General features: G+C 31.1%; 1 long non-coding RNA gene across 2 annotated transcripts in view; it reads left to right on the top strand.

The window, feature by feature from the left end:
• LOC141522276 (uncharacterized) overlaps positions 1–14,213 on the top strand; it is a 113,399-nt gene that overhangs the window by 73,198 nt on the left and 25,988 nt on the right. The window lies entirely within an intron of this gene.

The raw sequence follows: 14,213 nt of genomic DNA, 5'->3' as shown, positions 1-14,213 counted from the left end.
TACCTGGAAGGTCTAGAATTTAGCTATAATATTCCTGGGATTTTTCATTTTGAGATCTCTTTGAGGAAATAATGGGTTGATTCTTTCAATTTCTACTTTACTGTCTTGTTTTAGAAATCTGTTTAGTTTTTCTTGATAATTTCCTGTAAAATATAGTCTAGGCTCTTTGTTTTTAATCATGAATTTCAAATTGTGAAATAATTTTTAAATTATTTCTCCAACTTTTTTCCAGGTAAGATTGTTTTTTCAATGAAATATTTCACAGTCTTCTATTTTTCCATTCTTTTTGCTTTGTTTTATTGCTTCTCAATCTCCAATGAAGTCCTTAGCTTCCATTTATTCAGTTTTAATTTTTAAGGAATTATTTTCTTCAATGAACTTTTGTACCTTTTTCCCATTTGGCCAATTCATCTATTTAAGGTATTTTTTCTACCTTCAGTGAATTTTTGAACTTCTCTTTCAATTTGTACAATTCTGCTTTTTAAGACATTCTCCTCGTTCGTTTTTAGAACCTCTTTTACCATTTGTTCTACTTTGTTTTTGAAGATGATATTCTATTCAGTAATTTTTGGTCTCTATTGCCAAGCTACTGACTCAAATTTTATTATTTCTTGCATCACTTACATTCTTCTTCCCAATTTATCTTCCATCTTTCTTACTTGATTTTCAAAATTCTTTCTGATCTCTTCCATTGACTAAGAGCAATTAACATTTTTCCTTTGAGGGTTTGGATGCAGAAGTTTTGACTTTGTTATTTGTCTGTGTGTGTGTGTGTGTGTGTGTGTGTGTTTTGATCTTTCTTGTCAGCATAGTTACTTTCTCTATGGTCAGAAATATTTTTCTGTTTTTTTAAAAAATTTCTCCACCTATTACTTAACTTTTAATTCTAATAGACCTCTGCTTTCAGGGTTGAGGACACACATTGTCCCACTCTTCTAGGGTTTTGTGCAAATGTATTCAGAGATACTTTTAGTGACCTATTTGTTTTCCGTTCTGAAGAGATAAGATCTTAGGAGAGATGTTCACTACTATATTACCCTGTACTCTGGTCTATGAGTGAGCACAAGCACTCTTTTCTGCCCTGGAAGGATGAGGTGAATTGCTACTTTCCTAGGGTCACATATTGTGATGTGCTACTACTTCTCCTCATCCTGGAACTTCCACACCAGACTTCAACCTAGATATGAGTATATGCTATGCCACAAAAATTCTACATTATGGTGCATCATGCAATACTCTTCTGATCAATTGACTCAGAGTTCTGGAAGCACTAGCTCCTGTTACTGATTTTGTGCCTCCCAAAAACTCTCTTGGTTTTCTAGGGACAGTTCTGCACTGCTACTGACTGTACTGAATTGTACTCCTCTCATAACTTGGTTCAACAGAAGTTTTCCCCTGACCTTCTAATTTGCCTTTGGCCATAAAATTGTTTCACTGTACCCTTTTGTGGGTCATACCTCTGTAGGAGATATTTAAGTATATTTAGATTTTTGAGAGAGAGAGCTCAAGCAAGTCCTTGCCTTTCCCATTTTAGTAGGGTTTTCTTATTTCCATTTTTGTGCTTTTCATACCCCTAAGCTTTTTTACATTGTTAATTGATAATAGTAACAGAAGATCAGTTTGTTCATCAAACTTATATATAGCAACACATTATGTTCTTTCATATTCTGCCACACAGGGAAGATTGAAAGTTCACTCTAACACCTTAAACACTAAGAATCTTTTAAATTTCATAATTTTTCTCATCAAATTGCTAATGTGATCCATGAAGAGTGCGCAGGATATGATAAGGAATGACAAGATACTGATTGAAATCTTAGAAAATATTGATTTTGTGACCTTAAACAATTAAGTCATTTATCCTCTGGGCCTCAGGTTTCTCAACTGTATGCAGCAATGGTATAATGATATGATATGAGCAAACAGGGTTGTAATTTTTCATTCTCATTCCCATTTTTGTCAAGGTTGATCCATACCATTGGAAACAAAATCAAAGGAAATTCATATATAGTTAAATGATTTTCTTGGTAATGCCAGTATAATATATATCTAAAGTGAAATAGTTTGAATAGATTATCTTTGATTAGGAAATGATTTCAAAATTGATGGCAGAGCCAAGATTTCAGTGTAAAGCTAACATATTCCTGGAACTCTTTCTTACAAAACTTTAAATGAAACCTCTACACCGACATTAAAGTTACAGAACCAATAAAAAAGTAAAAGAAGTTCTCAATTCTAGACATGGAAAATCTTCAGTGAAGGTTTGTCCCTTTGAGGGATAAAACAGAAGTATAACCCAGCTAAGAAGACTTCTAACCACAGCACAGTCAGGACCCAGTTCTTTTATATAGCAGACCAAAAAGGAGAGTTCTGACTCCTGACAAATTCTGAATCCTGGGAACACTGGACCAACAGACTGGACTGGGTAGTGAATAAGCCATTGCAAAGGCAAATTCTGGGATTAAAAAAGGAAACAAATCTAAGTTTAGGCAACATCTGGGCAACATAAGTAACACCTTAGTAAGTGATAAGCTAGGGACCAGATCCAGGATCCAGAACAAAAAAGCCTATCACAAAAACAGAGCTCAATTATCAAAATGAGCAAAAGAAAATGTGAAAGAACACTAACCCCAGAAAGCTACTATTCAGATAAATATTATAAAAATGCCATCCCAGAAGGAGAAAACAATGACAAATTATTTACACAGGAAGTCTCAAAGGAGTTTACAAATTGGATTCTAATTAAAAACCTCATGCAAGAATTTTTTAAGGAAAGATTTAATTTATTTTGAATTTTACAATTTTCCCCAAATCTTGCATGCCTCCCCCCACCCCCCCAAGAAGGGATTTTGTTAGTCTTTACATTCTTTCAATGGTATACAGTGATCTCAGTTGAATGTGAAGAGACAGAAATCATATCATTAAGGAAGAAAAATAAAGTATTAGATAGCAAAATTACATAAGATATTGTTTGTTTTTCTAATTCAAAAGTAATAGTCTTTGGTCTTTGTTCAAACTCCAAAATTATTTCTCTGGATACAAATGGTATGCTCCATTGTAGATAGCCCAAAATTGTCCCTGTTCATTGCACTGTTGGAATGAGCAAGTCTGTCAAGGTTGATCATCACCCCCATATTGTTTTTAGGGTGTACAATGGTTTTCTTGTTTTGCTGTGAGGTGGTATCTCAGAGATGCTTTAATTTGCATTTCTGTAATAAAATAATGATGTGGTGCACTTTTTCATATGACTTTGGATTGCTTTGATTTCCTCAGCTTTAAGTTGTCTTTGCATATCCTTTGACTATCTATCAGTTGGAGTATGGAATTTTTTAGGTTTGACTCAATCCTCTGTATATTTTAGAGATGAGTCCTTTGTCAGAAATCCTAGTTGCAAAAATTGTTTCCCAAAATTACTACATGTCTTTTGATCCTGGTTACAGTGGTTTTGTCTGTGAAATAATTTAATGCAATCAAAATTATCTAGTTTGTTTTTAATGATATTCTTCCTTGGTAATAAACTGCTCCCCTTTCCATAGATCAGACAGGTAAACTACTCCTTGATCTTCTAGTTTTCTTATAATATTGGTTTTTATATCTAAATCCTGTGTCCATTTTGGGGTTTTTTTTTAGGTTTTTGCAAGGCAAACGGGGTTAAGTGGCTTGCCCAAGGCCACACAGATGGGTAATTATTAAGTGTCTGAGACTGGATTTGAACCCAGGTACTCCTGACTCCAGGGCTGGTGATTTATCCACTACACCACCTAGCAGCCCCTCCTGTGTCCATTTTGATCTTATCTTAGTATAGGGTGTGAGGTGTTGATCTATTCTAAGTTTGTTCCATACTATCTTCCAATTTTCCCAACAGTTTTTAGCAAAGAGAGAGTTTTATCCAAATAGCTGTACTCTTTGCGTTTATCAAACAGCAGATTACTAAAATCATTTCCTGCTATTGCACCTAGTCTACTTCATTGATCCATCACTCTATTTCTGAGCCAATGTAAGACAGGTTTGAGGATCGATGCTTTATAATATAAATTTAGATCCGGCAAGGCTAAGCTACCTTCTTTTGCACATTTTTTCATTGAATCCCTGTAAATTCTTGATTTTTTATTTCTCCATATAAATTTACTTACAACTGTTTCTAACTTATTAAAGAAATTATTTTGCAATTTTGATTGGTAGGGCACTAAACAAGTAGTTTAGTTGTTATATAATTTTAATTTTTAAAATATTAGCCCGACCTATCCATGAACAGCTGATGTTTGCCTAGTTATTTAAATCTGATTTTATTTGTGTGAGAAGTGTTTTATAATTGTTTTCAAAAATTTTTTGAGTTTGCCTTGGCAGGCAGTCTCCCAGGTATTTTATACTGTCTGAGGTTACTTTGAATAGAATTTCTCTTTCTAGCTCTTCCTGCTGTATCTTGATAGTCATATATAGAAATATGTAGGAATTATGAGGGTTCATTTTCTATCTTGCTACTTTGCTAAATTTGCTAATTATTTCTAGAAGTTCTTTTAGATGATTTCTGGGGATTCTCTAGGTATACCATCATGTCTGCAAAGAGTGAGAGTTTTATGTCTTCATACCCAATTCTCATTCCTTCAATTTCTTTTTCTTCTCTTATTGCTGAGGCTAACATTTCTAATAGGATATTGAATAGTAGTGGTGATAATGGGCATCCTTGTTTTACTCCTGATCTTATTTGAAATGCCTCAAGCCTGTCACCATTGCATATAATGCTTGCTTGATGCTTTCAGATAGATACTGCTTATTATTCTAAGGAACAAACCATTTATTCCTACACTCTCCAGTGTTTTTAGTAGGAATGGGTGCTATATTTTGTCAAAAGCTTTTTCAGCATCTGTTGATATGATCATATGATTTCTGATAGGTATTTTATTGATATAATTAATTGTACTAACAGTTTTCCTAATATTGAACCAACCCTGTATTCCTGGGATAAATCCTACTTGACCATAATGTATTATCCTAGTGATAAATTATACTAATCATTTTGCTAAGATTTTATTTAAGATTTTTTGCATCTCTATTCATCAGGGAGACAGTACTTTAATTTTCTTTCTCTGTTTTAACTGTTCCTGCTTTAAGTATCAGCACCATATTGGTGTCACAGAAAAAGCTAGGCAGAGTTCCATCTTCACCTATTTTTCCAAAGAGTTTATATAGAATTGGCACCAATTATTCCTTAAATGTTTGATACAATTCACTTGTGAATCCATCTGGCCCTGGATATTTTTTCTTAGGGAGTTCAATAATGGCTTGCTGAATTTCTTTTTCTGAGATAGGGTTATTTGGTTTTCAATTTCCTCTTCGTTTAATCTAGGCAACTTATATTTTTGCAAATATTCTTCTATTTCACTTAGATTGTCATATTTATTGGCATAGAATGGGGCAAATAATTCCTAATTATTACTTTAATTTCTTCCTCATTGGTGGTGAGTTCACCTTTTTCATTGATGCTACTAACAATTTGGTTTACTTCTTTCTTTTTTAAATCAAATTGCCCAGAGGTTTATCAATTTTATTATTTTTTTCATAAAACCAGCTCTTAGTTTAAGTATTTGTTCAATAGTTTTCTTGCTTTTGATTTTATTAATTTCTCTTTTAATTTTTAGAATTTCTAATTTGGTATTTAATTGGGAGGTTTAACTTTGTTCTTTCTCTAATTTATTCATATAAGCATTTAAAGACATAATATATGCCATTCACCACCTTGAGTGTACAGTTTTAATTGTAATCAAAAATCTCGTGGAAAAATTTTAAAAAGTATTCAAAACCCAAAGAAGAAAGAATGAAGAAAAATGGGGAAAAATAAATGTGAATCATGCAGGACAATTATGAAAACAAATTATCAATGTAATTAGCTCCATAAAAATGATGAAATACAAAAAGAATGAAAAATTAAAAATGACTACAAAAGGAAAACATCTCATTACAAGTAAAATTAACCAACTGGAAAAGGAAATACAAAAGCTAATGAAGAAAATACAACTCTAAAAATTAGAATTGGGCAAATAGAAATTTATGACTTTATGAGGTACCAAGATTCCATCAAACAAAATCAAGACTGAAAAACAATGAAACAAAATATAGAGTATGATTTAGGAAACATAAGCTTCCTGGAAAATAAACCCAGGAGAGATAATCTACAAAATATTAATCTGTCTGAAAATCTAGATCAAAAAAAGAGCCTGGAGGGGTGGCTAGGTGGTGCAGTGGATAGAATAAGAGCACTAGAATCAGGAGTACCTGAGTTCAAACCTAGCTTTAGACTTAATATTATTACCTAGCTATGTAGCCTTGGACATGCCATTTAATCCCATTGCCTTGCAAAAACCAAAAAAATGGCCTGGAATGTATCTTGCAGAAAATTATCATAGAAAATCAACCTAATATACTGCATCAAAAATACAAAATAATTCATGAATGAATACCCAGGACACCTCTTGAAGTAATCACAGACTAAAACTCCAAGTAATATCATAGTCACATTAGAGAATTCTCAACTAAAATAGAAGATACTGCAAGCAGTCAAAAAGAAGCAATTTAAATAGAGAAGGAGCCCAATTGGAATTACACTGGACTTACTAGCTTCAAAATTAAGGGATCAGGTTTCCAGGAATATGATATTTTGGAGGGCAAAGGACCTTGGATTACAATCAAGAATTAACTACCCTCTAAAATTCCACATATTCTTTTGGGATAAAATGAATTTTCAATGAAATAGAGGACTTCCAAAATTATCTGATAAAAAAGACCATAACTGAACAGAAAATTTGATCTCCAATACAAGACTCAAGAAATATGTAAAAATGCAAATTAAAAGAGGAAAAAATTTCTAATCAAGTACATTAAGCTGTATATATATTCTGATAAGTGAAAATAACACTTGTAACTCTTGAGAATAGTATTTCACTTAGGAGAGTTAAAAGGTTGAATATAGTTGAAGCAATTGTATTTGGAGGATATAGACAAAAATGAGGCATGAGGTTATATTGACTGTGAGGTGCTAATTCCTATTTAGACAGAGACAGGTAGAGTACTTTGAGGAACTATACATAATTAAATCATGAAGTGAAATTGCTTAACTAGATTATTTAATTAAGGAAGATTGTAGTTCAATATAGACAGAGGATGGGAATATACTTAGATGGGTTGACCATAAGTCAATCAGGAAGTGACCTTGTCTTATTCCATAGTTTGTTTAACAAGAGTTATAGGGCTTTATTTGGGAAATTATTGGTATAGATGAAGAGATTGTGACCATTATATTAATCAAGCAGTGTTGCAGTACTATGTTTAGAGTGATAAATTGATAATGGGAGAGTATATGCCCAATAATTTGGTTGGAGATGGTTTTAAGGCTATAGTTTGAGTATTATAGAAACAGAGGAAGAAAGAGAATATAGAGATGGGGTATGAAAAGTTCATGAAGTGATTTTTCTATTGCTTGATGTTTTGACCACAAATGGAGGCAATGTGCTTGGGGAGGAAGAGGTGAAAAGTGTCCATGAAATGATGCCGCATTACATGATGCTTTGGTTAATGAGGATTGTGTGCCCATGGAGGATAATTGAAAAGAGGGGTATGGTAAAATATCAATTGTTATTTTTTATGATTTATGATTCCTCAGAAATATATTTCTAGTTAGAAGAGAAGGGAAATGTACTTAGTGGTTATGTGGCAAAAATGTTTATTAATCAATTGAACAATCAATCAATGGTTTACAAAGATACTTCTATCAGGAGAGATAAAAAGAGAGGAGTTTTAGGTATCAGATGTGTTAAAAAAATAAAGACATGAAAAGAAGGGATATCCTAAGAGAAGGATAGGCATTAGAATAAAAATGATAATTCTAATCAAATTTCTTACTCAGTGTCATAATAATCACACTACCAAAAACCTGTTTTATAATGCTAGAAAAAATAGTGACAAAATTCATCTGGGGAAGCAGAAAGTCGAGTATATCAAGGAAATTAATGAAAAATAAATCAAAGGGAGGTGGCCTACATGTACCACATCTAAAACTATACTATAAAATGGCAGTCTTCAAAACTCCTGATACTGACTAATAAATAGAGTCATGGACCAGCGGATTAGAAAAGGTACAAAAGAAACAGTGGTAAATGATTATATTGATCTACTGTTTGAGACCCCAAAGAAATGAGTACTTGAGATAAGAACTTATTATTCTATAAAAACTCATAGGAAAACTGAAAAATAATATGGTAAAGGCATAAACCCACATCTCACACACTATATCAAATAAGGTCAAAATGAGACGAAGATTTAGACATAAAGGGTTATGCCATAGGACAATTAAGAGATCTAGAAAAATTCTGGTGAGTCTAGGGAAAGGAGGAGAATTTATAACCAAACAAGAATTTAGAGCATATTATAAATTTCCAAATGTAACCAAGATTAAAAGGAAAATAGAAAGCTGGAACAAACTTTTCACAGTATTTCTGATAAAGTTCTCATTTCTAAAATATATAAAGATTTGAATCAAATTTATAAGCTTATAAATCATTCTCCAACTGATAAGAGGTGGAAGGATATGAACAGGCTGTTTTCAAATAAAGATATTAATTCTAAATATAGTCATATGAAAAAAAATTGCCCTGAATCATTATTGACTATGGAAGTGAAAATTAACACAGCTATGAGGCTCCAAATCACACATACCAGATTGAATAAGATGACAAAAAGAGAAAATGATCAATCTTGGAAAGCTATGGGAAAATAGTGAAGATTCATGCATTGTTGGTGGAGTTTTGTTCTCATCCAGCCATTCTAGAGAACAATCTGTAATTATACCCAAAGTACAATAAAACAATTTATAACCTTTGACTCAGCAATACCAATAATAAATCTTTATCCAAAAGAAATAATAAATTATTATCATAAAATATCAAAAAATCAGAAATATATTTAGCAGTTCTTTTTTAAACTAGAAAAAAATGGAAATTTAGGGGATACCCATCAATGAGGGAATGACTGAACTAGCTATGGTATATGAATATTATGGAGTACTTTTACTCTATAAGAAACCAGTAATGATTGGACTTTAGAGAAGTATGGAACTAATGCTGAATAAAACATAAACAAGGGAACTTTCTCTTCATTAATGATATTATGAGTTGATCAGCTATGATGGATGCGGCTCCTTTTAAGAGTTCAGACTTCTAGGAGAATTGATATGGATAATGAAATTAATATCCAGGGGGTTAAGCACTTCTCTTATTGTTTTCTTTTCTATCCCATAGTGTTTTTTTTTCTTTCCGTTTGCTACTAATTCATCATACACATAATGACTAATATGAAAATAAGTTTAACACAAAAGAGCATGTACAACTTGTACCAGACTGTTCTCTGCTGAGGGGAGGGGACTGGGATAGGAAGGAGGCAGAAAAAATACATAACTTACAAATATCCAAGTGGATGAATGTTGGAAAAAATAACATAATATAGAATTGGAAATTTAAAATAAAATATCAATAACAAAAAATGAAAAAGAATCCAGAACTCCAGTGTTTAAGATCTAGATGAGATGTTACAGGATCTAAACCAAGTCCTTCATTTTAAAAAGGAAGGAACTTATGCCTGAAAGTGGGAAATGACTTTTCTAAGTTCACCTTAAGTGTCAAAAGATTAGGTGACTGAATCTAATTTCTGTGTACTTTATAAAAATAAATAGGCAAGCCTTGGGCAAGTCACTTAACCCCATTTGCCTTGCAAAAACCTATAAATAAATACATCAATAAACAAATAAACAAATAGATAAATAAGTCAATAAATAAAATTTTAAAAATAAATTGCCAAGTTACAAATTCTGAAAATAAAATGAGAAACTAATAAAATTGAAAGTAAGTAAGCAATTGAATGAATAAATAAAAAACGTGAATTCACAACTAATGAGGAAGAAATTAAAGTAACTGTTTGGAATTATTTTGCCCAACTGTATGCAAATAAATTTGACAATCTAAGTGAAATAGATGAATATTTACAAAATTACAAATGCCCAATTTAAAACAAGAGGAATTTAAATATTTAAATAACCCTATCTTAGGAAAATAAATTGAACAAACCATCAATAAGCTCCCTAAGAAACAATTTCTTGTATCTGATGGATTCACAAATGAATTCTAGCAAACATTTAAGAAATATTCTTTATAAATTATTCGAAAAATAGGAGAGGAAGAAATTCTGCCAATTTCCTTCTATGACAACAATATGGTATTAATATCTAAACCAGGAGGAGTCAAATAAAAGTAAGATGAATTTCCCTAATTAGTATGAATGAAGAAATTAAAATAAATTATTCACAAATTGATTATAGCATATTATCTCTGGTATAATGCATTATGATCAATTAGAATTTATATCAGACATACAAAGTTGCTTCAATATTATAACTGACCATATTAATAACAATCCTTACAGAAATCATATGATTATTTCAATTGATGTTAAATAAGCTTTTGACAAAATAAAGCTACTGTGCCTATTAAAAACATTAGAGAGCAAAGGAATAAATGGAATATTCCTTAAAATGATAAAGTATATTCATAAAATTAATAACAAGCATCATCTGATGTGGGATTAAGATAGAAAAATTCCCAATAAGTTTATGGATGAAATAAGTCCATTATTACTACTATTATTCAAAATTATACTAGAGATGTTAGCTTTAGCAATGAGAAGAAAAAGAAATTGAAGGAATTAGAATAGGCAACGAGAAAACAAAACTCTCAATCTTTACAGATGATATAATGGTATACTTAAAAATACCTAGAAGATAATCAAAAAACTATTTGTAATAATTGGCACCTTTAGAAATGTCACAGGATAGAAAATAAAGCCACAAATATCATCAGCATTTCTATGTAGTATTAACAAAACACAACAGCAAGTTATGGAAAGAGAAATTCCATTTAAAGAAATTATAGGCTACATAAAATATCTAGGAGCTTACCTACCAAGACTGCCTCAGAAACTATATGTAAATATCTATGACAAATAAAATCAGATCCAAATAACTGAGAAAATATCAACTGTTCTTGGGTGGCCAAACTAATATAATAAAAATGACAATTCTGCCTATATTAAATTTCTTATTCAAGTGCCATATCAATCAAACCACAAAAATTACTTTGGTGAACTGGAAAAATTTTCAGCTAAATTCATATGAACTAACAAAAGTTCAAAGAAATCAAGGGAATTCACAAAAAAATACAAAAGCAAGTTGTCTTTTCATAACAGATCTAAAATTATATTATAAAATATCAGTGATCAAAACAGGAACTGGTGAAGAAATAGATTTGTGGATCAGTGTAACAGATTAATTGCATTAGAAACAGCAGTAAATGACTTTATTAATCTTTTGTTTGATAAACTCAAATATTCTACCTTCTGGGATAAGAACTCACTTTTCAAAAAAATCAGCTAGGGAAAACTGGAAGATACTAGGCATAGATCAATATCTCACATCTATACCAAATTTAAGGTTGATATGGGTTCAGGATACAGATATAAATGGTAACATTATAATCCAATTAGGAGAACAAGGAATAGTTTGCTTCTCAGGTCTATGGTAAAGGCAACAGGTTACAACCAAAGAGAAAGCTTAAAACATTAAAGACAAACTGGATAAATTTGTTTACAGTAACTTAAAAAAATTATTTGGACAACCAAAACCACTGCAACAAAGGAAAAAGCAATCCATTAAGAAGAAAAACAATTTTACAAGTGTTTCTTACAAGGGACTCATTTCTAAAATGCATAGAGACCTGATTCAAATTTATAAGAAAGCAAGTCATTCCCTAATTGATAATTGGTCAAAGGATATGGAAAGACCATTCTCAGATGAAGAAATCAATAATAGTTATAGACATATGAAAAATTGTTCTAAATTATTATTGATTAGAGAAAGGCAAAGTAAATATTCTGAGATGCTACCTCACAACCATCAGATTAATCAATATGTCTAAAAAGGAAAATGATTGATTTTGGAGGGGGTGTGAAAAAACTAGAACAATAATGCATTGTTGGTGGAAATGTGAATTAGTCCAAACTTTCTGGAGAGTAATTTGGTATTTTGCCCAAAAGGACAATAAAAATGTGCAAACCCTTTGATCTAGAAATATCATTACTAGGTCTGTAAGCTTAAGAGATCATGAAGAAGATAAAAATCCCACATGTACAAAAATAATCATAGCAGCTCTTTTTGTAGTGGCAAAAAATGGAAGTTGAAGGAATGCCCATTACTGGGGAATGACTAAACAATTTGTGGTGTATAAATATGATGAAACACTGTTGTTTTATTTCAGCAGTACAGTAATCAAAGACAATTCTATTTTTTATTTTTTTATTTTTTAGGTTTTTGCAAGACAATGGAGTTAAGTGGCTTTTCCAAGGCCACACAGCTAGGTAATTATTAAGTGTCTGAGGTGGGATTTGAACTCAGGTGCTCCTGACTCCAAGGCTCTATCCACTATGCCAACTAGCCACCCCTCAAAGCCAATTCTAATTACATCCTAATCCAGAGAAGGAAACATGGAGTTTAAATGGAGACCAAAACTTACTATCTTCCTTTTTTATAAAGTTATCTTGTGCATTATGTAATTTTTTTCTCTCTATTTTCTTCTATTTGGTTTTGATTATTCTTTCATAATATAATTAATATGCATCTGTGCTTAGCATGGTGATAAATGTAAAGCCTATACTAAATTACTTTCTTTCAGGAGGAGAAAAATCTTCACAAAATGATTGCTAAAGGCTACTATTACATGCAGTTGGAAAAACAAATAAAGTATTTATTTTTTAAAGTATGATAGAACTTAGAAGGCACTATATAGAGTAAAAATAATTGAGTTCAATTCCTATCTTTGATACTTTCTGGAAAGACACAACCTGAATTGTTCTGTTTTCTCATTTATAAATTTTTTATGTTGTGGTTCATATAATATTTAAAGCAACAATTCATTTGAAATCTTATCATTCTAAAATTAAAAACAAGAATTTATTTTCCTTTCTATCAGATACGCTCTCCACTTCATCATTCTATCCCCAAACCTTATTTCTATAATAATTTCTCATAGTGGAATCTCTCTAAAATTCTATCCTTCTTAGCATTAGCACAATGTTATCTTTTGAAGGAAAATCAGGTCTTATAACTTCTTCTTAAACTTAATGCTTTGGTAGATTATGATTACCTATATTTCTATTGTACCTATTAATATATCCTATGATATTCTTATATCCATAAAATTATTCATGCTATAAAATAAAAGCTCAATAATTGTTTTTTTTCTCTTTTGAGATTATTCTATTTAACTTCAATTGCTACTGTTGTGTAATTTAAAGAGTAATTTTTCACCAATATAATACCCTGACTCACTATCAAAAATTTAATGTAATTATTAAACATTTTATAAAGTAGTAACTATCTATGGATAACTATTATAGTGAGTAATAGTTTGCTGCCCATTTGCACATTGTGGTTTGGAGATATATTGAATATAGTTGTTTTTATAATCTACCCAACATTTAAAAGAACTATCACTCTAAACAGGCAAATATCAGCAAAGTTTATATATTCACTTATAGAATTGTTGATCAACAAATAATTCAGTTTCTGCTCATATTACCAAAAGAAGAATTATATTTATTTCACAATGATACAAACAGCATATTTCATATGTAGAGGTCTTATTATTCTGTCATGTTATTATTATAATAAGACATCATTAGAGAAGGTTTTCACTATGCAGGAAGATTAGACAGGATATCAAACATCCCCCTCTTTAGTTAACATTCTGAAATCTGCTGATCTGAAAAAAATAGATAATAACAACTGGAATTTAGATTGTGACTTTCATCCAAAGAACTCAAACCACATATGCATAGTTTCCCCTGGCCTTACAAAGGCAGAAACTAATAATCTTTACAGAACACCAAATTAAACTACTGGGGAAAATATTCTTACTCAAAAGAAAATGGAAGGTAAAAGAAATGTAATCACTAAAAGAAATTAAACCAGAAATTAGGCTATCATCTTATTTTCTAACTGAATTTGAATATCAAAATTGTTTAGAGATGTTTCATCTCTCATCTGAAACATTGAATTGACCATCTAGGTAATGACAGTCATGAGCTACCTAAGAAGTTTAAAAAGTTCCATTTTGGGG

Source organism: Macrotis lagotis, chromosome 4 (genome assembly GCF_037893015.1).
Source record: "Macrotis lagotis isolate mMagLag1 chromosome 4, bilby.v1.9.chrom.fasta, whole genome shotgun sequence".
Taxonomy (NCBI): domain Eukaryota; kingdom Metazoa; phylum Chordata; class Mammalia; order Peramelemorphia; family Peramelidae; genus Macrotis; species Macrotis lagotis.
This window is presented reverse-complemented; position numbering and strand designations above follow the sequence as displayed.